This window comes from Diadema antillarum, unplaced genomic scaffold (genome assembly GCF_040938485.1).
Source record: "Diadema antillarum isolate AM-2024a unplaced genomic scaffold, OU_Dant_1.0 seq00000773_RagTag, whole genome shotgun sequence".
In the NCBI taxonomy this organism is placed as follows: Eukaryota; Metazoa; Echinodermata; class Echinoidea; order Diadematoida; family Diadematidae; genus Diadema; species Diadema antillarum.
The window spans coordinates 270,256-296,362 of record NW_027271662.1 but is presented as its reverse complement, the minus strand read 5'-3'; the positions used below and the strand labels follow the sequence as shown (position 1 = coordinate 296,362).

At 40.7% G+C, this 26,107-nt stretch overlaps 2 pseudogenes; both read right to left on the bottom strand.

Moving 5' to 3' along the window:
• Positions 1-26,107, bottom strand: part of LOC139738897 (NFX1-type zinc finger-containing protein 1-like) — an 86,802-nt pseudogene that overhangs the window by 9,548 nt on the left and 51,147 nt on the right.
• On the bottom strand, positions 17,670-17,783 carry LOC139738915 (U6 spliceosomal RNA; annotated as a pseudogene).

The window sequence follows — 26,107 nt, the reverse complement described above, 5'->3', positions numbered from 1 at the left end:
AAGCATGAAACTTTCCCCATTGTTAGTACATGCCATAAGATTAATTTTAAGATGGGGAGGTAAATTTGAATTGACCTCTGATGACCCCCAAAGGTCAATGACATCAGAATGTAAGAAAGTTGATATTTTGCGTCATTGGTTAATGATAAACACAGTAATGATGTACTAAAATTTAATTTTTGTCACAGTGAAATTGTCTTCGTTTTCAACAGAGCCAGGTTTTTACCTTTGACCTCTGACGACCTCGAGAGGTCAATGACCTCAAAATGTCACAAAATTGATACAAGTGTTTTTGCGTCATTGGTTAATGATTAACACGGCAACGGGTACCAAAACTAATTTTTGTTACAGTGGAATTGTTCTTATGTTTCACAGAGCCCTGACAGGTTTCTACCTCTGACCTCTGATGACCTCCAGAGGTCAATGACCTAAAAATGTCAGAAAATTGATATTTTTATGCGTCACTCGTAACTCAAACATGATAATTACGTACTAAAACTAATTTTTGTAAGTGGAATTGCCTCAATGTTCCACAGAGCCTTTCAAGTCAGGTTTCTACGTTTGACTTCTGATGACCTCAGATGACCTGATGAGGTAAATGACCTCAAAATATCAGAATACTGATATTTTATGTATAGTCAATGGTCAACTTATAACCGATGTACAATCATGCATTATGCTATTAGCATTTATGCTATAATAGAAGGATCTTGTCATTCCATGGAGCATTGGTCATTACCCTGTGCATTCTATCCAGCTTTGACCTCTCAGGACAATGAGAGGTCACTGACCATTTAGTATATCAGAATTTGTGTAGGCTTACCTGTATTGATGTTTGGCTTCATTGGTTTAAACGTAAATGCTTGATCATGTACAAATCACGCCTTGATGTTTTGATCAAAGTATGTATGCATATTCCACAGAGCATTGGTTTATAGTAAAAGGTCTCTGGAATGCGAGAGGTCAATTACGTCAGAAATAAAGCTTTAGTGTCTTTAGTGATAGCAGTGACCACAAATACAAATTTTATGTTTGGGTTAGAAATGCAGACTAGCAAATATAGGCAAATATGGCCATTATAGCCCGGCACTCAAGGAAAACAAGGCCCACGAGACTAAAATACATCATCGAGCGTTTGATCTATTTAGTGTAGGTCTCATAGAACTTTTCCCCCCATGTGTCGGACTCATTATGGGACTGGTTTGCCTATAGTGTCAAGCTCATGGGCAATATTTGCATAGTTTCCAGCTGGTGGGCCTGTATTGGCCAGTGGCAAGCTTGTGGGTTGTTACAGTATGACTGCGATGAATGACTCATGGTCCATGTCTGCCTTTGGAAACCCTTTTTAACCAATTAAGAAAAGGCTCCACGGCAAAACGTTACAAGATTACACAGTATAGCGAAAAAGAAGAAGTAGGAGAAGAAAGAGAAGAGGAAAAGAGATCTGCTGTCAAAGATGCAGAGCCAATACCGATCAGTTCCATGGTAGATCTTAGTTGGCACTGCAAAGGTTCGGATGTCTCTGTTGGCAAAGGATATTCTAAAGCTCGAAGTAAGTCCTTGGGGTGGTTTACATTGTCTGGGCATAGAGGGTTTGGTTGGGTCTATAAGGATATGACGCTTTGTTATAACAATTAGGTCTGAGATTTCTGGTTTTTCATGTTTGTTTTGACCATCCGGCATGGATATCCAACACAAAAGAATGATAATGTGTTAGACGCAGCCACCACCGTGTGTTTTTTTTTTTATAGATTTTGATATTACAGTGTAGTTAAGAAGAAATTAACCTCTCATTGTCCTAGATGGAAGTGAAAATTGAACAGTGTGTGGAATACTCTGCATTCAATTTTGGACACACACACACATACACACATACACAAAATGCATTTTTTCGGTATATTATTTTATAAAAAGCTAGCCATTACAAACCATTGAGACCAGACATCAATATTCTTATATTTCGATGCATATCTTTCAATGTCCTCCAGAGGTCAGAGGATAATCGCTAATGTTCATGTGAAATTAGTACATGCCTTTTGAGTTGCTCACTTTTATTGCTATAGAAATACACAGTATGTGCATCATGTCAATCACTAAGTAATGTATTAGTTTCATTTTCAGCCTCGGATTATTTCTTTCTACATGTACAAATAAAATCATGGCAAAGTGAACAATTTTCACATCAAAATATAAACGAGAATACTAACAAAGAAATAGATGTAATAACGTGAAAAGCAAATACCAGGCCGCCATCATCTTATGGTATACAGGTGAAGGAAATCACCTTATTGATAAACAATTTACTTGACTGGGATAGCAACCACTGAAAAATATTGTTTCTTACAATCTCTTGTTTTCAACAAGTGGAATAAAACACATGCACATACCGGGGCATCAGTTTGGAGGAGGGGTGGTGGCAGGGATAGTTGACCCCCACTACAATAAATTGTGAGATGTGGACTTTGTTTTGTTTTGTTTGTTTTTGTTTGTCCAAGTTTTTCACTTTAAGTGTGCAATCAGATTGATGAAATTTAATTCTGAAATGCAAAAGAGGGGATATCGCCTTCCAATAGACTCCTTCCCCCTGCTTGGTTCCTTCCAGAGATATAACATACTTTGGAGATTGATAATTTACCTAATTCTATGGAAAATGTTTTTAAGAGATATTTTAATTTCAATTCTAAAGATGAAAAGGCTTTCCTATGTATGCACGAGTGTTCATCTTGGAGGGCAAGAGGCAGTTGCCCCGCCTCCCGAGAAAATATGGGAGGGGGAGTGGTGGGGACATGAAACTTTGCCTCCAAGTATTTCCTGAGATGCAGATTTTTTTTAATACTTTTTTGATAAAAAATGAATTGTCTGAACATTTCACCTATTGCCTATAGTATGCATCAGATTAAAAGGAAAAATTTCCTTTGCATACCCCCTCCCCCACACTATCTTCCGTTAGGTACCCTTCCATATACACTTAGTGCTTTTGAGATTAACCATTTATGTTTCTATATCATCAAAAAGTATGTACTAGATCTTTAATTTCATTTCCAACAAATTAAAGAAAATCCCTCTTGTTGGAGGGGGTAAGGTATCCTCTTTCAATTAACCTTTTCCTCCTCGGTTTCTACCCTTTTACTCCTTTTGCTGATAATTTCCCAAATATTCCATCATAAATGTGTATATACAAGATTTTTTTTTTTTATTTCTATTCATAATGCAAAGGCTCCCTCACATGGGAAGGGTTGGGGACAGCCCCTTTCATACCCCCTCTCGCTATATCAACCTCCCCTCCATGCATTGGTTATGGCTACTCATTTAGGGATGGACATTTTTTTTTTTTTTCAAATGGTAGTTCAACCAAGAGCGGCACGAGATCATTGAATTGCAAACAAAAGAATAAAAAAGCTCCATAATGTAGGGGGTGCCTCCACCCACATCCTTCCCTCGATTGGTCTCCATCCATATATGGCTGACTTACTACACCTCTCTGATACAAATTTCGAGATATTCCTTCAAAACTGCACAGTATGTGTCAGATCGTTGAATCTCATTTCTCAAATTACAAGCGCTCTCTCGAATGGGAGTGGAATACCCTACCCTCGCCAACGCTGCCCTTGCTGGGTTCCCATCCATATAGACGTGGTACACTTTGGCGATCCATAATTTTCCAAATATTCCCCCCAAACGTATGCTTCAGATTCTAAAAATTCAAAAACTTCCTCTTCGGGAGGGAGGGGGGGGTGAGATGCACCCACACCCCATCAACTTCCATTAGTGATGACGCACACGATAAAAACAAGAGCTGCACTAAATCACTGATTTCAGGTCTAAAACTGCAAAAATCCAATCCCCCACCCGCACCCTCCCCCTCCACTCCACTCCTTTGCACCATGGAGTTATGCTTACTAATATTTTCCAAGTCCCCCCCCACGTGAAAACGGTTACAGCTCGTTATTCCGAAGGTTCGTTATTCTGAAGGCTCTTCAGTCCGAAGATTCGTTATTCCGGAGGTTCGTTTTTCCGAATTTCATTTTCGGATTAAACAATCTTCGGAATGACAAACCTTCGGAATAACGCCACAAATGTTCGGATTAACGAACCCTTTTTCATTTTCGGATTAACGAACCTCTAGATATAGGGAATTTGTGTGTTTCGGATTAACGAACCTTCGGAATATCGAACCTTCGGAATAACGAACAGCACCCCGTGAAAACAGATCGACACCCCTTGCTCTGTGCACATACCCGATGTAGATAATTATCTGAAAAGTTCTGCGGAATGAGTAGCCACTTTTTTGGTAACAGAAATGCATGGTAAGCCCTAGATTATAAACAATTAACTATCAATCATCACAATATCAATATTTATATCCTTACATTTCATTAGAGGTCTTAAACGTAGGCCTACCTTGTGTGATTTTCATAGGTGAAAGGTAATGGCTCGTTACTAAGCAGGGCCTACGAGTGCCTTCTAGAACATCATCATGTTTACCATTAATGATGCCAAACTGCTAGTATTCTGATACCTTGAGGTCATTGACCTCTCGCGATCGTCAGAGGTTAAAGGCAAAAACTCGTCTGTGTGCCTTGGAATATGAAGACAATGTCATTGTTAAACAGATATGCTTGTTTTGTACATCTTTTCCATGTTTATCACCAACCAATGACATCACAAATCAATATTAGGATATTTTGAGGTCATTGACCTCTAAAGGTCATCAGAGGTCAAAGGTAGAAACCTGTCAATGCTCTGTGGAATCAAAAAATGGTTTTCCTGAAGTATAGATGCATGTTTGGTGCATCATAACCCCATATATCATTCACAAATGTGTCAAAACATCGACATTCTGATATTTAAAGTTCATTGACCTCTCGAGGTCATCAGAGGTCAAAGGTAAAAACTGTTAGTGCTCTGTTGAATCAGAAAATGATTTCTCTGTCGTGTAAATGCATGTTTAGTGCATCATAACCACATCTATCATTCACAAATGTCTCCAAACATCAATATTCTGATATCTAAAGTTCATTGACCTCTGGAGGTCATCAGAGGTCAAATCAGACTTAACTCCCGATCTTAAAATAAATCTTATGGTATGTACTAACACTGGTGAAAGTTTCATGCTTTAGTCAAATTTTGCACAATTCACGTGATTTTGAGGGCTTAACCGCTCTACTAATACTACTGGTTGTGCTCAATGAAAGAATGAGACGACAGCATAACAAAAATTTACCTGACAGAGTCATGTCTTGCACCATGACCTCGACTACCACGAGTCGAGTGTGGTGCCCCCCTCCTTGAACCATCCGCACCTCCCTGTTCCTCTTGTGGACCCCGAACTCCAAAACGAAGGGCATCTGGATGTCGTCTTCCTCCTCGTTCAGTCTCTTCAAAGACCTTTTCACCTTGTCGTCTACCTACTCTCCCTCCGCTTCGTCCCCCACCGTAATTGGCGTTTCCTGGACTCGCCATTACTGGATCATGAGGTTGACATGCAAACATGATTTATCTTGAGCCGGACTTGACAACGAGCTCAACATTACATACTTTACCTCAAAATAAAATGTCCCTACCTCTCGATCAAACACCTTCGAAAACTAATAGTGATCAGCAATAATGTCAATAATATGACATTTAAATTGAAATTAGCAGCGTCCAATTTATGTGTTTAATGCTATCCTATGTGGTGAAACTCTTCCTATCACATGACATTACATTTGGTATGAGGTGGGGGTTATTTTCAGAGAACTGCATTTAGAAAAGTTATCAGCAGAATGAATGGTACACGGAAGTGCTGATAAAACTAAACATGCAAGTATGTAGATTGTTGTATTTTCTGGTGCTGCATGGGAAACGGTATATTTTGGTATGTAAATATAAAGATACCAAGCCAAGCAGCAAATATTTTATTAACTATGTGCTCCACATTGAGAAAGTTCAGAACTTTATTCCCTGTAGGAAAAAAAACTACATGTGCACCAAGCTAAATGGACCAAATTACACAGTTTTATGAATATGTAAGTTGTATTTAAGTTTTGACGGCACCTGGAGCATTGGCAATGCCCACCAGTTTGCTGGTTAATCGGGGTGTTTTGTTTTGTGGAGGGGGGGGGGGGGTATGTGATGTGTAGGTTTGATGGTGATTATTCTGTTTTGTTTTCTTTGTCTGCTTTCAACAGAATTCTATTTCAAGATAACAATAGTATATACTGATGCTCTCCGTCATCAAGGGTATATCGAAAAATGATCCATATATTTTTTGGGGGGTGGGGGGGTGGGGGGGAGAGCCGGTAACCCTGGGGGGGGGGAATGGTCTATGGGGGAGGTGTTTACCACACAAAGGCATAGAATGATGATTGAGAGCCGGTAACCCTGATACGCGTACACTGTACAGGAGTGTATAGGAATGGTCTATACCATTGTATCCAGACGTATTGGAATGCTTCAGAATTGTATGTGGGGGTGTAATGTTCAGCTGTGTAGTCTTGGTGACGCGCATTCCAACAGTGGTAGTTACTATAGTATTTGAGGAATGTCAGTACATCTACCGATCAAAGAACAATAGGTTATTCTGGTTAAGAAGGCAGAATATTGATTCAGGCATCAGACATGACATGGTCACATGCACCTTGTACTGAGTTTATGCAGAAATAATGTAATCTATAGCTATATCTATTCGAGATTCACATGTTTGAGTTATGGATCAATAAAAGAACTTTATTACAATAAAAAAAACACCTCGTAGAATGGTTTCGTGATCTCTGCATCCCGATTCTTCTGTTGCTAATTGGGGAAAATCACATGTGTTTGGTGAATTAATGATATTTATTATCACAGTGGTTTTCATGATTTCATGAATACTATACATGAAATGTCTTTCCTCTTGCAACGAAATAAATGTGACCCTGCATCACAAAACCAACAAAAAGTCGCCAGATATGGATATTTAGTTGCGGACAGATTGTGAAAGAGCAGACTCTAAGCTTTAAAATGATGTATACCGCGATTCAAATCGACTCCCCTAACCTATCTAATTACTAGAAAGAAAGCACACACTGGAAAAGTGTGAACTGAGAAAAGAGGCTCTGAAGTACAGGGTCTATTCAAGCGCTAGCTGTGTAATGAAAGGGACAAAACACAGGTAAACCATCGGAGCAACAACAAAGAAGGGATTATTAGAATAAGCTTATTGAGCATGTTCTATTAACATATTCTGCCATTATTAATGCCAACTTTCAAAGCAGTAGTGTTGTCCTTTCAAAAGACGTTAGACATGAAAGGGAAGAGTGTGCAAAGGATTTCAAGAAATAAAAGGGGGACTCTAAGACATACCTTATCATTCTATTCTCCCCAAAAATGGGCTGTAGAAAAACTGCTGAAAGCACATTTTCCTATTCATGTTATGTTTTCCACACTTACAAGAATAATGTATAAGACGGATAGCTATTTCAGGAAATATGATAAACTCAAGATTGATTTGGTTGACCCATTTCACCTTTTTTTGGAGACCTCTCGTAAAATCAGGGGTGCGAATTTTTGTTCGTTTTGTGATGCACGGTCACAATTATGATGAAATAAATGCAGTACAATTTGTTCATGTCCTTTGGTGCATTTAATTATGAACAATGCTACTACGGAACGATACACTCACTGATTTTGAATGAACACTTAACTGTTTTTATTCGTAGTGGTGGTGGGGAGGGGGGTCGCGAGGGAATCTTTTTTTGTTAAAATTCTTCAAAAGCACCAAATTTGGCACACATGCAGCCCAAACCGTACTAAGTATTTTGATTTTTGACGGGCGCCAAGAAGGGCCCCCTCTGTGGCGGCCAAATTTGCAAAGCCCAGTATGACCGCCATCTAGATCTAAAGGTCACTTACAGTTAAAAACCTACAAGGGTTGCGATCATTTACACAATCACTTTCAGAAGTTTCCTCCTGTCTGTCTGTCTGTCTCTCTCTCTCTCTCTCTCTCTCTCTCTCTCTCTCTCTGTCATTATGGAAGAAGGCTTTTGCTGGTTTGCTAATTCATGACTATGAATTGAAAAAAAAATGAAAAAGCGTTCAATGGTATGAACGATTCTGAATTTTCTTGAAATCAGATCTTAAGTTAGTTTTACGAATTCATTGCTTACATATGACTTTGGAAAATAATTTCAGGCTCCTACCTGCCAACTAATGCTGTCTCACAGTCAGCGTGACTGCCTGCCGTGTAAGGGTGATAAACTGCCGGCCGTGTGAGGGCAACGATCACTTGGGACAGACACGCATCATCGAGCGCCCTCTTCCCCTTGAAAACAGTCGCTTCCAGAGGATGTGGGAAGGTGGCCCATGATCATGCTAGCACATTATATCTGTGAAGGTGTGGTGTGAAGAAGATGTAATCACATAGGGTGGTTGAGGTCAAACATGATTTGCCTCGACTACATATATATATATATATGCATATATATATATATATATCAATCAATCAATCAATCATAGTTTATTTCCATTCAACGAAAATCAAAAACATAGTACAAAGTATACATGTCATGGAATAATATTGTTCAAACGTTTGCAAAAGATTCATGTAGTATACGAGATGAATTATAGAACAACATATATATACAATAATTAGGAGGAACAATGCATAGATACTTCGTGGGCGAGCGGAAAATAAATTCGATTATGGAAAATAGTGATCCACTAAAAAGCAAAGCTTGTCGGACGTGGATCGCTAGATGAATAATGAGTAAATGATATACTACTCAAGTATTTGATATAAGTTATTTAAGTCATTTATAACAATATACATGTAGTTATTTTGAGATACACAGGTCGGGAAAAATGAAAAAAAAATAATAGTATATAATAGTATATGATATATATAATACTGCGAGAAAATAAGAGCATTCGTGGACGTACCTATTGATTAACGTATGTGGTTTATTCCCAAGCTTTCGGTCTTTTTAAGACCTTCACCAGGGCTGTGAAATGATACACAAAGTGACTCACTCGTATGGCTGCACTTATGATAGTATAAATCTGTCTAACATGAGTCTATATGAGTGCATATATATATATATATATATATATATATATAATCTAATTTTCTTGTGGAAGGTTGAGACCAGATCAGTGTACGGGTATAGTGCATAATCAGACAGCATAAGACACTTGTAAGAGGTGAAAATCCGGTTTTATTTCTAGAGTCAGCTGAGCCCACCCAACACAACTATTTTACTGAGGGGTCCAGGAACAAAAATTGATCACATTATATATGTACAACTGCGTAGGAAACATGAATGTCAAAACAGCAAAACTAAACATTTATGAGCTAAAAGGGTTAGGCTCTATAAAAATGAGTTAGTATTTTGTTCATACGTCGCCATCCCAATTACGAAAACTTTAAATTTACCAATGGAAATACGAATAACAAAAACTAGGGATGCAAATAAAGCCATTCAGGAAAATTCAGTTTAAATTTATATTTCAATATCAATAACTGCCTCAATCAATTTTTTTTTAAACACGGTTAGAATAGAAGAAGTATGTAGTTCAGGTGACAAATCTATGTACCTGCAAGCCCACCCTCTCTCTCTCTTTCATAAATTATAAATGATTATATATATATATATATATATATATATATATATATATGATAGATAAATAAATAAGTATATATATATATATATATATATATATATATATATATATATTTGTGTGTTTGTGTGTTTCGGAATGTTTATGAGTGTTAACAAATGCTGTGGGCAGAGTACGGGTGCACCGTATACATCGTGTTGACTGCACTGCGGATGAAATTTGAATCACCTTACAATCTAATGTAGGCCAGCACACAATGCTAAATATTCTTTACCTAACGATACAATAATGGTGGTAACAATTATGGTAACAATAATAATAATAATGATAATAATAATAACCGCATTGATATTAATATTATTATTACAATGGTAATGATAAATACGTTTAATACATGGGTAAGAAATCAACTTTGAGGCCGACGTTGCTCTCTACTATTCCCTTTAATCAAGCTTTCAGCCTGTCATGATGGCCTTCATCAGGATCCGGGTCATTAGTCATCAGTATCTGTAACTGGTTGGGTTTTGAGACGTCTTGCATCACATCAGTATGTGGATGTATACCATGTTCAGTCTCATGATCTGTACACAAATTCAGCTATCTCTTTTGTGTGGTCAGTATAGGGCCTGTGTATCTTGTAAAGTCATATTTATGAGATTATATGTGTGCGTGTGTGTGACCGCGCATACTACACTGGATTTGTGTATTCAAAGGACTCACATTAAGCCCCGGTCACACAGCACTCCACGTCTAAATCACGTACATAAAGTTATGAAAATCTGGTGGACGTGGTCGTATAAGTGGTAATTTTTTGGTCAATTTTGGTTTGGCCGTGCTTTGTACGGGGTATGGCCGTTGGCGGCTGTTCCACTGCTGAAGCACTGCCTATAAGCACGTCTAAATCACGTACATAACGTTATGAAAATCTGGTGGACGTGGTCGTAAGTGGTAATTTTTTGGTCAATTTTGGTTTGGCCGTGCTTTGTACGGGGTATGGCCGTTGGTGGCTTTTCCACTGCTGAAGCACTGCCTAAGCACGGCTAACCACGTCCAGCCAAGTGTTTGTACGCGGAAAAATCCATTTCTCGGTGATAAGCCGCTAAACACACGCTATTTCCCGTGATACCAACGCGTAACACGCGTCAGATGACCGTGCTCTGCCCGTGACAGACCGCTAAACTTTCTCGTCTTACCGCGTCTCCCCAAGTTTTAATCACTGCCGGAACACGGATTATCATGTGTGTTTCACGTGTGTTGCACGTCTTTACCACGTGTGCCGCCCGTGGTTGTCCGCGGAATAAAATTTTGAGCATTTCAAAACTTTTTACCGCGTCCGACGCCGTTCCGATTTTTCCCCGTGTCCTGCAACGTCTATAAGTCGACCGTAGCTCGTCTTAAACTCGACATCAACACGAACATCATCGTCTGCTTCACGGTAGACCACTTTTTGACGTGTTTTGGCCGTGATTAAGCCGTAAAGCGCCGTGTGAATGGGCTTTTAGGCGTGATGGGTCAACTTCGTCAATCTTGATTTTTTTTTTCATATTTTCTGAAAAAGCAAGACTTCATCTATATCGTGGTAAAATTGGGGATCATAAGACATATAGAAAATTGTGTTTTTAGCAGTTTTTCTATAAAACTCTTTGTAGAATAGTTCGACTAAGTGTCTCTTAGAGTCCCTTTTTCATTTCTTGAAAAACTATTTACACAGTCTTCACTTTCAACTCTAATAACATGTGAAAAGATGATTCTACTACTTCGAAAGTTTGAATTTTATTTATTTATTTTATTTATTTATATGTTTTATTTTCACAGGGTGGCTCCATCAGTGGGTTAAACACTGTTGTTCTTGGAGGCCCTGCATGAACACATACATACAAATAAACACATGATAATCATACAATACCTACATCAAAATCATATTTGCAGTATCAAATCTGTATATATCTTAATATACTGTATACTGATATGAATAAGTCAAGGATAGAATGCATTTATAGAGCATGACCAATTTCAGCTTAATTTGATAATCACTTCATTGTTTACTCTGCGGAGTTTCACATGCTATCTTTTTTTTTGTCCCATTCATTGCACAGCTAACACGGCGTGGTGAGATGAAGCGCTTGAAATTACACTCTACACTTACAGCATCTTTTCTCAGTAAACACTTTTCCACAGGATGTGTTTCTTTTCAATATTTAGATGGTTAGAAGAGTCCATTTGAATTCAAATTAAACATCATTCTAAAGCTTAGAGTTTGCCCTTTCAGTATCACTCCTTAAATAAAAATCCATGTCTCGTGACTTTTTGTTGGTTTTGTGGTGCAGGGTCACATTATACAATGCCTCTCATATGTTTTGATTTGATATAGCTTGTAACGCCGTCTGTTGTTTAGATTTTGAGAAAATAATCATGTAACAACTTACCCATTTAAAAACTAGACGCAATCTCCTCTACTCTAGATGAATGCATTTTTTTTCTTACTGGAAAGAGCAAGGTCTTTATCTACATCTTCACTCATATTCTTCTCAGCACAGAAAGCTTATCGTATGCACATACCATAAATAACAGTTATACAAAATAAACTAGAGAGGGGCCGTCAAAGGCGGCAGACCCACGCCTTGTACAAAGTCGGGGTAAACATACTGTGCATTCGGTCATCTACCAGAATTCGGTCACTTAATTGCCAGTGTCCTTTATCACCAGCCAGTGCGTTCTACCAAACATCGTACACTGAAGTGTACGATCTTTGGTTCTACAGTCACATCACACGCAAATCACATCATTTCACATACGGTAACACTCATTCACCACAGGAAAGTCCTTTAGTCTCCTCCAAAAATCCATCGAAAATCCCAAATTCCACCGTCAAAAGTGCAGATTCGGAACTTTTCCAAGCGCGCGCGAATTAAGTCCAGTTTTAAGAGTATTGTCTACGCGACGGGTCGCCGAAAAAGCGCTAAAAATCGAGAAATACGCCGTTTTCTTGCGGGATATTTTGCTTATAGCAAGCCGAGAGTGTGTTGATATCAAAGGTCGTATGAGTGTACGATCTTTGATGGTATCCACAAAAGCGCAAAAGAAAAACAAAATTTACGTACCCCCTAGGCAATTACCCCTATGATTAGTGTCTACGGGAATTATTCAATGCAAGGGTTAAATGCAAATGTCTACTGCACCAGTATTCGGTCACCAACGAGCGCCGCAACGTCCCCGATGCTATTTTGCACCAACAGGGTAGAGCGCGATGCATTTTCAGCGGCCTTGCACACGCATTGACATTGAGCGCGCATATCGTGCAGTGTGACTGCGACCGAGCAAATGCTCCTCCAACGAAAAAAACAATCAATGTTAATTTGAAAAATCATCAAAATACGGGCCAGTTTGTGACGACGGAGAACAAACTTTCATAAATCTAGAAGGACATAGTCCCTCAAATAGGCCTAAACGTAAATTTCGGAATTCTTACGAACATTTGAGCAGCGAAGTCGGATCGTTTGGGAGTTTATGTGTTCGTATGGTAGCGGAAAATCGCAAAGTGAGAAACGGGAAATTTTCGGAGTGGTCACTATATCATGGGGTCAAAACTTCAAGGTCACACAGAATTTGCAAGGGTCAACCGATTATCACCAAAATCTAATGAATTCTTTCCTGCCATTATCCAAACACCCCCTGAACATTTCGTGCAAATCCGTTTACCCGTTCTCTTGTTATCTTGTACACAAACAAACAAACAAAAAAAACAAACAAACAAACAAACTAGAGAGGGGCCGTCAAAGGCGGCAGACCCACGCCCTAAGTACAAAGTCGGGGTAAACATAATGTGCATTCGGTCATCTACCAGAATTCGGTCACTTAATTGCCAGTGTACGTGCTTTATCACCAGCCAGTGAGTTCTACCAAAGATCGTACACTTCAGTGTACGATCTTTGGTTCTACAGTCACATCACACGCAAATCACATAATTTCACATACGGTAACACTCATTCACAACAGGAAAGTCCTTTAGTCTCCTCCCAAAATCCATCGAAAATCCCAAATTCCACCGTCAAGTGCAGAATCGGAACTTTTCCAAGCGGGCGCGAATTAAGTCCAGTTTTAAGAGTATTGTCTACGCGACGGGTCGCCGAAAAACGCTAAAAATCGAGAAATACGCCGTTTTCTTGCGGGATATTTTGATTATTGCAAGCCGAGAGTGTGATGATATCAAAGGTCGAATGAGTGTACGATCTTTGATGGTATCCACAAAAGCGCAAAAGAAAAACAAAATTTACGTACCCCCTAGCAGTCAGTCCGCAGCGCGAGTGAAAACGCACGTATTTATTCAAGTCGTATGCACGGCTGAGCGGTGCTTGCATACGTAATGAGCAGATACATGGTCATGAATAAATCCGTGTAGAACGAGTATTTCTCGTCAGTTTTCGACACTTTTAGTATCGACTGAAAGAGAAAACATAAGCAAATATGCTCATGATCAAAATAAACGGAAAAGAAGAATATAGAATATCAAAATCCCTCTCGAAGTTCGGTATTGTATTCAAAAATATTCCTTCACGTTTGACGCCAAAAAACTAACCTGAAATCTTTCATGCCCCTCTAAAATATGGTGAAGACTATGTCCGCTAAAGTATATAGTATCACAATAAGGGCACGTTTTCCCATCTTCATTTCAATACGGGTCAGGAACTAGCAAAATTCAGAGACATGTCTAGCGTCGAGTTTAAAAAGATTATCCTCGCATTCGCATCGGAATTCCGGGTCTGTGATTGGTCGAAATCTGTCGCAAGACGCGGCGTGTCGCATTGCGTAGTATCCATTGGCTGCTGACTCAATGCTGTGAGTTTTAAATGTTAGGTTCCAGATTGTGATCGAATTTTCACTCTCTATACAAAACTTGAACTTTACACAGGAACCAATGATGTGTATGTGAGTGTGCACTTACAATGACCCTGAACAATGGACCTGGCTGCCACCTGTCCCGAGCTCTGCTGCAAGGCACATGAATGCTTAATCAATTATTCATGTGGATTGCCCCGAGCACTGCTAGTCTGAATTCTTGACACAGGGTGAAATGCATGCACATGAAAGAAGTAAGCACATGTTTCCATGTGCTTGCACACACCACATTTCAGAATGAACAAAGACTAGCTGCGATAGTGGAATTCCTCATGAAACATTCCAATCCTGGCCATTGTCCACGACCATTGTCTGGGTATCAACAACACATTCCACGCGTGTTCATTCACTACCCCACTTCCAGTAAGAAAACATAATTTGCCTTGTTTTCAACAGGAAAATTCACAACCTTAAAAATGGTGCCCCTCTTCGTTTTTTAATTGATCATACTCGCTCAAGTTTCACGATTGTGAAATCGAAGAAATTACGGAGATCTATTTTCAATACCAGTCAGGAACTAGCAAAACATCAAACTATGATCTAAAAGCTTCTTGAACATTGGCAAAATAATCGTTTACTTTGATGCTAAAATGGACTACTATATTGACATCAAAAATAGGGAAATTAGGTGTCAAATTAATGAGCATAATCAGCTCTATAACTTAACTAACCATCCTGGGTCAAACAATGCACTGCGAAAGCTATGAAAGCTGTTGTTGCGACCTCTGCAAAAACTCTCGCAAAGTATCGCGAAATCTCGTCAGTCTCAAGGGCACAAACTGCGTAAACGTGATTCTGAATAAAATTGTCGCTCGTGCCTCATTATCGCACACGCTGCGGACTGACTGGACCGAGCAAATGCTCCTCCAACGAAAAAACACAATCAATGTTAATTTGAAAAATCATCAAAATACGGGCCAGTTTGTGACGACGGAGAACGAACTTTCATAAATCTAGAAGGACATAGTCCCTCAAACAGGCCTAAACGTATATTTCGGAATTCTTACAAACATTTGAGCAGCGAAGTCGGATCGTTTGGGAGTTTATGTTTTCGTATGGTAGCGGAAAATCGCAAAGTGAGAAACGGGAAATTTTCGGAGTGGTCACTATACCATAGGGTCAAAACTTGAAGGTCACACAGAATTTGCAAGGGTCAACCGATTATCACCCAAATGTAATTGATTCTTTCCTGCTATTATCCAAACATCCCCTGAACATTTCGTGCAAATCCGTTTACCCGTTCTCTTGTTATCTTGTACACAAACAAACAAACAAACAAACAAACGAACGAACAAACAAACAAACAAACAAACAAACAAACAAACAAACAAACATACGGAACCCTTTACATAACCCCCTGCCGATTTTCATCGGCGTGGGTAATAACCCAGTAGGACCTACAGAGCATGTAGCAGTGACTACACGGTATACAGTCACTGCAGTCGCGTCACCGTAATGAGCACGATGAAAAACACTTCTAAAAATAAACATGGGGAATTTGACGCTCATGGGAACATTTCACCAGACAAACTGTAATGATAAAAAGGAAACCCGAAACGTTTTGACCAAAAATCAATCCCTGCGTTTATCAATGTGTTATTACACACTTTACTTGGTCTTATCAAAATTGGTCAACAATGAGAGAAATTACAATGATGAAAGGTTTCGGGTTTGTTTGTTTGTTTGTTCGTTTTCTTTTTACGAAGCAGTGCTATTGGTCGCTCTTTCATAAAATGATCCTACCCTCGCCAAGCGATTTGTGTAATGATACAAGATCATTGCCAGTCATGTTCGATACAATCAAATTTTTATAATGAACTCGACGTTTGAATAATTTAGCATTACATGCTCCAGTAAACGTGGTACATAATACTACCGGATAGTTTTGGTTTGAATTAAGGGATGGTATCTTCTTCTTGAATACATTAAAAAAATCCAACAACAACACGAAGCTGAGATGTGTGTGCAGGCATGTGAAGACTTCAGACGAGATGACATGAGCACTTTCGCTGGTACATATCTCTATTATTTGTATTACCGATATCACCCTCACATGTGGGATTAAACATCTCAAATATCTTTATCATTCTTGTCGATTCAATCTGATGACCTCTACACTGTTATGTCTGGTTGATGCAACGCTATTCGTTGATTTTAACTTTAACATGAAGTGGAGTTTTTGCAAACTCTTCCCTGACACTTCCCTCCCCTCCCAAGCCATCCTACTATATACCTACTTATGCATGTTATGCGTACAGTGACATCACTGTTTACTCGCTTAATCGCGAGGACCCACCCATCGAAATCAGTAAACGAGTTTCTTATGAATTTTCAAATTCATGAATATGATGATGATGCAAGACATGCGGTAAAAAAAATGAAATCACGTCACATTGCAGTAGGTAGGCCTAATATTGATACTGCTTTCAATAGCTGTTCTGTAAGCCTACTTTACAATATACTTACTGTTTTCGCCAATCAACCAAAAAATATCTCCGCTATGCACCTTCCGCTGATGCACTGTTACATTCTATCACGGACGAATATGAATTAAAGAAAGTTACGAGTAATGTTATACGCTTCACTTTACAATACTGGCAGTCGCAATAACACTTTGATCTTCCATGAAACGAGGCAAGGCATGCATATCGATTGTCAACACACAAAGAGCAACTTTTGCTCAATAACAATGCAAGGACATCGGTAACAATGCCAACGCGCACCTCGAGTGGGATTGCTTTTGCATTCATGGGTGGATAATTATCATCGTTGTCGTTGTTTCGTGCGCACTGCAAATTGGGAATACCCGCGTATGGCGGTGGGATCTCATGTTCCGTTACGGTTGCTTCAACCATAGGTTGTCATAGAGCAGTAGAGAGCGGGGTTATCTACTTGTACTTTTCTCTTTGTGCAAACTAGAATAACACAGTGGCGGATCCAGAGGGGGGCGCAACCGGCGCACGCCCCCCCCCCCCCATTATTTTTCGTAAAAAAACAAAAGACATAAAAAGAAAAACAATGAAATGAAACCCGGAAGTGGCACCAGAAATATTAGTCACGCCCCCCTTTACAGAATCCCTTGATCCGCCCCTGATAACACATGACGATAAAAGGTTAAACGTCAAAGGGTAAATGTCACAGACTAACTGCTGCTCATACACATTCTCTCTCTCACATTTTTTTTTCGTTCTTTTTTTTTTTATGTGGAACGCTTCACGATTGTGCGTGTCATCCTTGCTGCAGGGGGCCATGCTAATCTTCTCTGTATCGTTCCATTTTTAATATGCGTGTTCAAGATTTCTCTTGTCCACATGCACACATGCACACTCACACACACACACACACACACACAAACACAAATCTTTATATATTGTTATAACATGATACGTTTAATTATTCCGGGGCTAAATTGAACATCTGTTTTGTGTACGTTGATGTAAAAATTCTTTTATACAAGTGTATGAATATGTAATGAGTCGCGGTTTGTAATATTTATGATGAAATCACAAGGGGCATTGAAATGTCTTTCGCACTGGCTATTGCATGACCCCATGTGGAGCCGGGAAATGTGCAAACGCCGGGAATTGTGCAAACGTCTCGCCGGGAAATGTGCAAACGCCGGGAAATGTGCAAACGTCTTGCCAGGAAATGTGCAAACGCCGCGAAATGTGCAAATTTCATAAAAGGGAAATGTGCAAACATGACGCCGGAAAATGTGCAAAAGTTCAATTTTGCCTGGAAATGTGCAAACGTCGCCGGGAAATGTGCAAATCATTTACTTTAGCGATATTGTGTATAAAGATAGTAGAAAAACTCCGTATCAAAACTGCCCATAAACTTCCACCATTTAGATTTTCTTAATGAAATGCTTGACAGATTTTCAACAAATTTGGCGGGTAGCACGATTATGGCAATGGGATCTCAATTTGTTTATAGTAGCCGACCCCCCCCCCCCCGAAAAAGGGGAGGCAGGGGGAGCCTCAAAGTCCCAGAACTACGGTATTATCTTCTTGTATTATATAACCAAATAAGAATGAGCTATGGTTCTTTAAAGACATTGATGACAGGAGTTCACGTTTAATGGCAGATCCAGGGATGCAGGGCACGGGGCCATAAGTGGGGAGGAGTCTTCAAATTGAAGCCTCAGAGTCCCTAAACTAGTGCTATGAAGACATTAATGACTGAAATTGCATGTTTGATTATGACGGATTCAGGGGTGCCCGGATCGTGGGGGGGGGGGGGGGTGAGGGAAGGAGAGGGATTTTCTACATTTTCAGTATCTTCTTGAAAAGTCTACGACAGATTTTCACTAAACTTGTCAGATAGCCTCATTACGGTGATATGATCTTTATGAATTGAAATTAGCCCCCAATCCTCCACCCCCCCCCACCCCCGGCCGAAAAGGGGGGGGGGGGGAGTGTAAGCTTCAGAGCTTCATTGCCCTAAACTCTGGATTTTTAAAATCTTTTTCTGTCTAACAAAAAAAAAAAGATAGAGATAAGTTAGTGCCTTGAAGACATATATGACTGAAATTTCATGTTTGATTATGGCGGATCCAGGGATGCCCTGATTGGGGGGGGGGGGGAAGTGATGGAGAGGAGGGGGATTGTCCACATTTACTGCATCTTCTTGATAAATCTCAAGAAGGATTTTCACCAAACTTGGCAGATACCATCTTTACGGTGATATAGTCTTATATGGTAAAATGAGCCCCACCCCCTCCCACCGCCAAAGGGGGGGGGGGGGGAGTTGAAGCTTCAGGTCCCTAAACTCTGGAAGTTGTAATTTTCTTCTGTTGAACCGAAGAATATAGAACTACGTTATATGAAGACACCAGTTACTAAAATTTCAGGTTTGATTATGACGGGTCCAGGAGTGCCCTGATAATGGGTGTGAGGGGGAGGAGGGGGATTTTCCACATTTTCTGCATAGTCTTGTAAAATCTATGACGGATTTTCACCACACTTGGCAAATGTATAACTATGGTGATTCGATCTTAATTTGTTAAATTGAATTCCCCCCCCCCCCCCCTCGCCGAAGAGGAGGGGGTGGGGGTTGAATCCTCAGAGTCCCTATTCTCTTGATTTCTTTTTTTATAACTTCTGTCGAACCGAAAAAGTTAGTGCTATAAAGACATTAATGACCGAAATCTCATGTTTGATTACGGCGGGTCTAGGGTGCTCTGATCGGGCGTAGGTGAGGGTGAGGGGAAGGAGGGGAATTTTCAAAATTTTCTCCATCTTCTTGAAAAATCTATGACGAATTTTCACCAAACTTGGCAGATAGCATCTTTATGGTGATAATACTGTAAGTACAGTTAATGCATGATGTAGATTCAAGTTTATACTATGACAGATGAAGGGATACCCAAAAAGGGGAGGGGGTAGGAAGGAGGCTTAATTTTCACATTTTTGTCTTTTTCCTGAAAACTCAAGACGCATCCCTCGGGTAATAACATTATATATCAGCTTTAAAAAAAAGCCTTCTATACAGAAATGATGGAGATAATAGAGTGCTGGTGCCTGTTATATCAAGTTAATTCATAAATTAATGTTAAGTGCGGCGGAGGCGGATTTGTCACGTCATATTCAGCTTCTTCTGAATTGAAACCTGTGTAACAGATATTTGCCAAGCTCGACACGTAGCGTAGCGTATTTATCTGGTGATATGACCTCAATTTGTCTAAATGAGCACTGCCCCAACCCTTAAGATGGGAGGAGATGGAGCCCCCCCCCCCCCATCTCCGCCCCTTGAACTTGAAAGGGACCAAGACGAAGGGGGTGGGGTCTTTGGGTGGAATTCAGAATTTTATTGAAAACCCTATACATATGAAAAACGGAATACATACTTTTTAAAGAAATTTTCTATACAACCAAGAGAAATAGAACACAATTTTATCACATTTTAGAAGGTAGACCTATACTTTGATGAAATTTCACGTCTGCTTATGATGTGGGGACTACCCTGGTCTTATCCCTAGCTTTGGGGAAGGGGAACAAATTGGACTTGTTGCCCCTTCGAACAAAGTGGGATTCTACTACACCCTAGGGATGCTACCTCCCACGTTCGGTGAAAATCCGTTAAAGATTGCTCAAGAGGATACAGAATATGTGAAAATCCCCCCTCCTCCCACTCATTCACCCCCCCCCCCCCGATAAAGACACCCCTCGATCCGCCACAATCAAACGTGAAATAAAATTTCAGGCATTAATGTCTTCATAGCACTAACTAAGCTCTATCTTTTCCGGTTTGACAGAAGAAGATAAAAATTTCAGTGTTTATAGGGACTCCGAGGCTTCAACCCCCACCCCCCCCCCCCTTCGGCGTTTTGTGTGTGTGTGTGTGTGTGTGTGTGTGTGTGTGTGTGTGTGTATGGGAGGGGGGCTCATTTTAACAAATTAAGTGCATATCACCGGAAAGAGGCAATCTGCCAATTCTGGTGAAAATCCGTCGTAGATTTTTCAAGAAGATGCTGAAAATGTAGAAAATTCCTCTCCTTGCCCTCACCCCCTCGATCTGGAGACCCCTTGATCCGACATAACCAAGCATGAAATTCATTCATTAACGCTGTGTCTTCATAGCACTACCTTAGCTCTATCTTTATCGGTTTGACAGAAGAAGATTAAAAAATTCCAGAGTAGGGACGTTGAAGCTTCAACCCAAAGCAGCCCCACCCCCCCCCCACCCCTTCTGCGGTGGGGGAAGGGGGGGGGGGGCTCATTTGAACAAATTAAGATCATAATTATTACCATAATCTTGCTATCTGTCAAGTTTGGTGAAAATCTTTCATAGATATTTCAAGAAGATGCTAAAAATGTGGCATATCCCCCTCCACCCATCACCCCTCCCCCTGTTACGGCACATTTTGGTAAATCGGCACATATTGGTAAATTACCAAAATGTGCAAGTAATGCCAAAAATGCGTATTCACTAGTGTCGGCACATTTTGGTAACTGCGCATTTTGGTAATTTACCAAAATGTGCCGATAGTGCACCTATACCTGACGGGATCAGCTGTTACCAAAATGTGCAGTTAAAAGTGGATTTGCCTGCACATTTTGGACAATCTGCACACTTTGGTAAAGTTCAGAACTAAAAACCCATGGATGGGCTTGAGATGTATAATACGGTCAAGGAGTTAAGGTAATAAATATGGTCCTGCAGTAAAGACAGGCAAGACACTTATTTAGTTACCCGAGCTGAAGGCTCGAGTAAGCTATTGCGATTGCTTTCCGTGCGAGTATCCTGTGTGACCTGCGTGCCAGGTGCGTGGGGCTGACAACTCAGTGAAGTAATTTCTCTGAAGGAATGGCAGAAGAACCACAGAATGTCATTAATTTGGCCGCATACGGGGACTGCGAAATACATGCGTGGGAGTTGCCTGCGAGGTGCTGCCGCTAAGGGCCTCCTACTGGCGTTCTGCGTGTACCTCTGCGGGCAATTTCCACGACTCACCCGGAAAAAGTTTTGGTCGTGCTGTAAACTTAGCTGCGGGTAAATCGGACTTACGTGCGCGCCTCTGGGCAAATACAGGTGAGATACGCGCTAGGTACTGTCAGGTGAGGAAAACTGCGGAGAGCTCCGGGTAGCAAATTTGCTTCCCCGCAAGTCAAACTTCCCCAGATACGGTATGACAAGGCCTTGAGCATGTTCAAAATATGTTCCGAGTGGGTTGCGGGGGTACACGCAGAACACCAGTAGGAGACCCTTACCGGCAGCACCTTGCAGACAATTCCAACGCAGGTACTGGCCAGTACCCGTAAGTCGCTCGTAACAGAAAACGGATCGGTTTCAAAGTTCTCACGCAGGTCAAACGGAATATACGCAAGTAGAAGGTAAGTAGCACGCGTATAGCAAAAGACACAAGTGCGAAACTCGTAAACATTCTTGTCCGCCAGCAGAAAATTCTCCTGCGTGCTGAAAAATCCCTACTCGCAACAAGCCCGCGTAGCTTACCCGGCAGGTGTGACACGGCCTTACAGGCCGTGTCACATCTTTCCGGGCAAGCCTTGCGTGCGACTTGCGAGGAACAATTTTTACTACCCGGAGGTCCCCATAGATGACCTGTACCTAGCACGTATCTCACCCGTGTATAGTCGCCCGGAGGTGCGCACGCAAATCCTTTCTACCCGTAACCATGTTAAGGCCTTGTCACACCTTTCCGGGCAAGCTACGCGGGCTTGTTGCGTGTGCGGATTTTCCAGCATACCGGTCAATTTCTGACGGCGGACAAGGATTTGGGCGAGTTGTGCATGTGTCTTACTTGCTGGATGTGTGCTACTTATGTTCTTCTTGCGGGTATTCTGTGTGACCTTTGTGCCAGGCGCGTGGGGGCTGACAACTCAGAAATTCATCTGAAAGATTAATGGCAGAAGTCCAACAGAAATGACAGAATGTCATTATCTTGGCCGCGCTGACCGCATACGGGGACTGCGAAGTGCCTGCGTGGGAATTGCCTGCGAGGTGCTGCTCAAAACTTGGCTGCGGGCGAGATAATTTTCCTGCGTGCTGGAAAAACCTTACTCGCAACAAGCCCGCGTAGCTTGCCCGGAAAGGTGTGACACGGCTTTCAGGCTGCCGAACTCATTCGATGGGGACAAAAACAAACTGCTTTACAATTTGTTTTTGTGATGATTGTGAAGGAGCAGAAAGTTACCAAAATGTGCCGTCAATGTCCTGCACATTTTGGTAAATTTACCAAAATGTGCAGTTACCAAAATGTGCCGTATCATAGTTACGGCATATTTTGGTAACTGCACATTTTGGTAATTTACCAAAATGTGCAATTTATCAAAATGTGCCGTAACCCCCCCCCCCCCCCCCGATCTGGGCCCCCCCTTGATCCGCCATAATCAAACATGAAATTTCATTCATTAATCACGTTAATGTCTTCATAGCACTAACCTAGCTCTATCTTTTTCGGTTTGACAGAAGAAGATTTCAAAAAAATCCAGATTTTGGGGATGTTGAGGCTTTAATCCCCCCCCCCCCTCCTTGGGGGGGGGGGGCGCATTTTAAAGACACTCAGTCGTGGCGAGTGGTTTGTGCGGCACGGAGACGAACGCAACACGCTGCCTCCCCCATTCTGTATCAAATGTAGTGACCCCCGAATGAGAATAGCGCTGGCTCAATGGGTCAGCGAAAATACGGTAGGCTACAAGAGAGCTCCCTGTGCTTACCTCCCAACCCAAAATGGCTGTCCCAGCGAGCCACGAGAGCTTCCGAATGGACGCACATTCTCAGTGCGCATGCGCATGAAGAGAGGCCAAAAGAGCCACGCTTCTTCTGGCCTCTCTCCTCCAATCACCGCAGCTCGCGGTGACAATGTTTGTGTATGATGCGTACACACACACGCACACACACACACTTGTCTCAGTGGTAGCATTGTCCCACACGTTTATGGATATACTAGTAGCACCGAGTCTCTGGCATTGCGCAATTGCATGCACAAACTTCGGTCGGCTGCCTTTAACAAATCAAGATTACATTACCATAAATATGACTGTATCTCACAAGTTGGGTGAAAATCCGTCCTAGATTTTTCGAGAATATGCTGAAAATGTGGAAAATCCCCCTCCTCTGCCTCACCCCCCGATCAGGGCACCCCTGGGTCCGCCATAATCAAACATGAATTTTAGTCATTAATGTCTTCATAGCACTAACTTAGCTCTTTCTTTTTCGGTTCAACAGATGGAAAAAAAAAATCAAGCGTTTAGGGACTCTGAGGCTTCAACTCCACCCACCCCCCCCCCCCCCTTAGGACTGGTGTGGGGGGGGGGGCTCATTTTAAGAAATTACGATCATATCACCATTAAGATGTTATCTGCCAAATCTGATGAAAATTTGTTGTAGGGTTTGCAAGAAAATGCTGAAAGTGTAAAAAAAAAACCCCAAAAACAAGACAGATGGTCTCTAAGACAGGTGGCAAAGATGGTAATGGTTCGTGCGCAGCTTTGATTGAGAGTTTCTCTTCCATCTATACATAATATAGGTGAAATGAATGGTTTGCACATTTCCCGGCGGCTTTTTGCACATTTCCCGAAGACACGTTTGCACATTTCCCGTTGATGAAATTTAGAGATTTGCACATTTTCCGGCAAGACGTTTGCACATTTCCCGGCGTTTGCACATTTCCCGGCGAGACGTTTGCACGTTTCCCGGCGTTTGCACATTTCCCGGCTCCACACCCCACATCGTGCTTCCCTTGAGCGGCTTGACTGTACTAATTATGTAGGTAGAGAGAGAAAAACATTGTTCTGTTTAATATCAAAACTTGATGTGCCCACTAAAGTTTTAGGCAAGATCAATTCAAAACTGAATATTAAAAACAACATACGCTGTAGTTCATTGTCCTAACGACTAGTTACATTTAGACGAGGGGGGGGGGGGGGGGGGGCGGGGGTGGGACATAACCTCTAAGCATTATAACTGAGTCATTCGTACATTTAATACAATACTACTCGTACGTGGCACTGCACTCGAAGATCGATTAAGCAGAAGACGCAAACAATTATATAGGGAACTAGTTGAATTTAATGAGTGAGTGGTATTACGATGATCAGAATAGTAAAAGATGTCAGGCATTGAAAAATAAGTTGTCATTGTCCAAATACCAAAGACATTTTATGTGTTGTTTTTAAAAAGGGCCTTGCTGAAAACCAGACCTTGCTGAGCAAGCAACCCTTTCAAAATATGTGAAATAAATAAATAAATAAACAAATAAATAAATAAAGACCTAACAATAACTAACATGCTATCAAACTGTCATAAGGTTACTCAAACACCTCTGTCTATAAGAAAAAAATGGGTATACCAAATCTAGCCACTCAAGGATTTCACTTCTCTTTAACAACCTTGTCTTTATTTGTAAATTCACTTTTACAAGGTACCAAAGTCACAGAATTTAAAAAAAGAAATATCTTTAAACAGTGTTTTGATGAGCTACGATCAGGGGTACTCATACATATTTTAGTACACGTACACGTACACATACACGTTCACGTACACACCATACATACGCACAGACGTACACACAATACCAATAGCTACGGAAAACACAATTGATCACTCGCAATATCGTGAATGCATGTACGATATCCATCACGTTTTTTAATCATTATCAGTACCTGTCAAAGATGAAACTCGCATGATATTTTTTAAACAAAAATGATGCAGTTTAAACATCAACCCTGACCAAACAGAAAAAAAAATATACAATTAAAAGCAGAAAAAAACACCATATAGATGTAACAAATGTGGGGTTTTTCCCAATACTAAATCTTGAAAACAATGCAAAGCAAATTTTGTTATGGTCATAATATTGACATGGATTTATTGATATACATGTATCAGAATGATCTCTGTAAAGATCATGCTCTCTGATATCAGTTAATGATACCGACCGAAAGTATGTTTACATGGCAACTATACCTGTATCACGTGATATTGAGACAAGAGAAGAGGGGGGGGGGTGTGATCGGTGAATGCAAAACAAATATTCTGAAGGCTGATGATTGATAGAATGGTAAAATGGTACAATTTGATACCAAAGGTGAAAATATCATATGCATTAAAAGCAAACAAACAAGCAGCAAACGTTCAGGCCGATAAAGCAAGATGCGCGATACGAGATTGA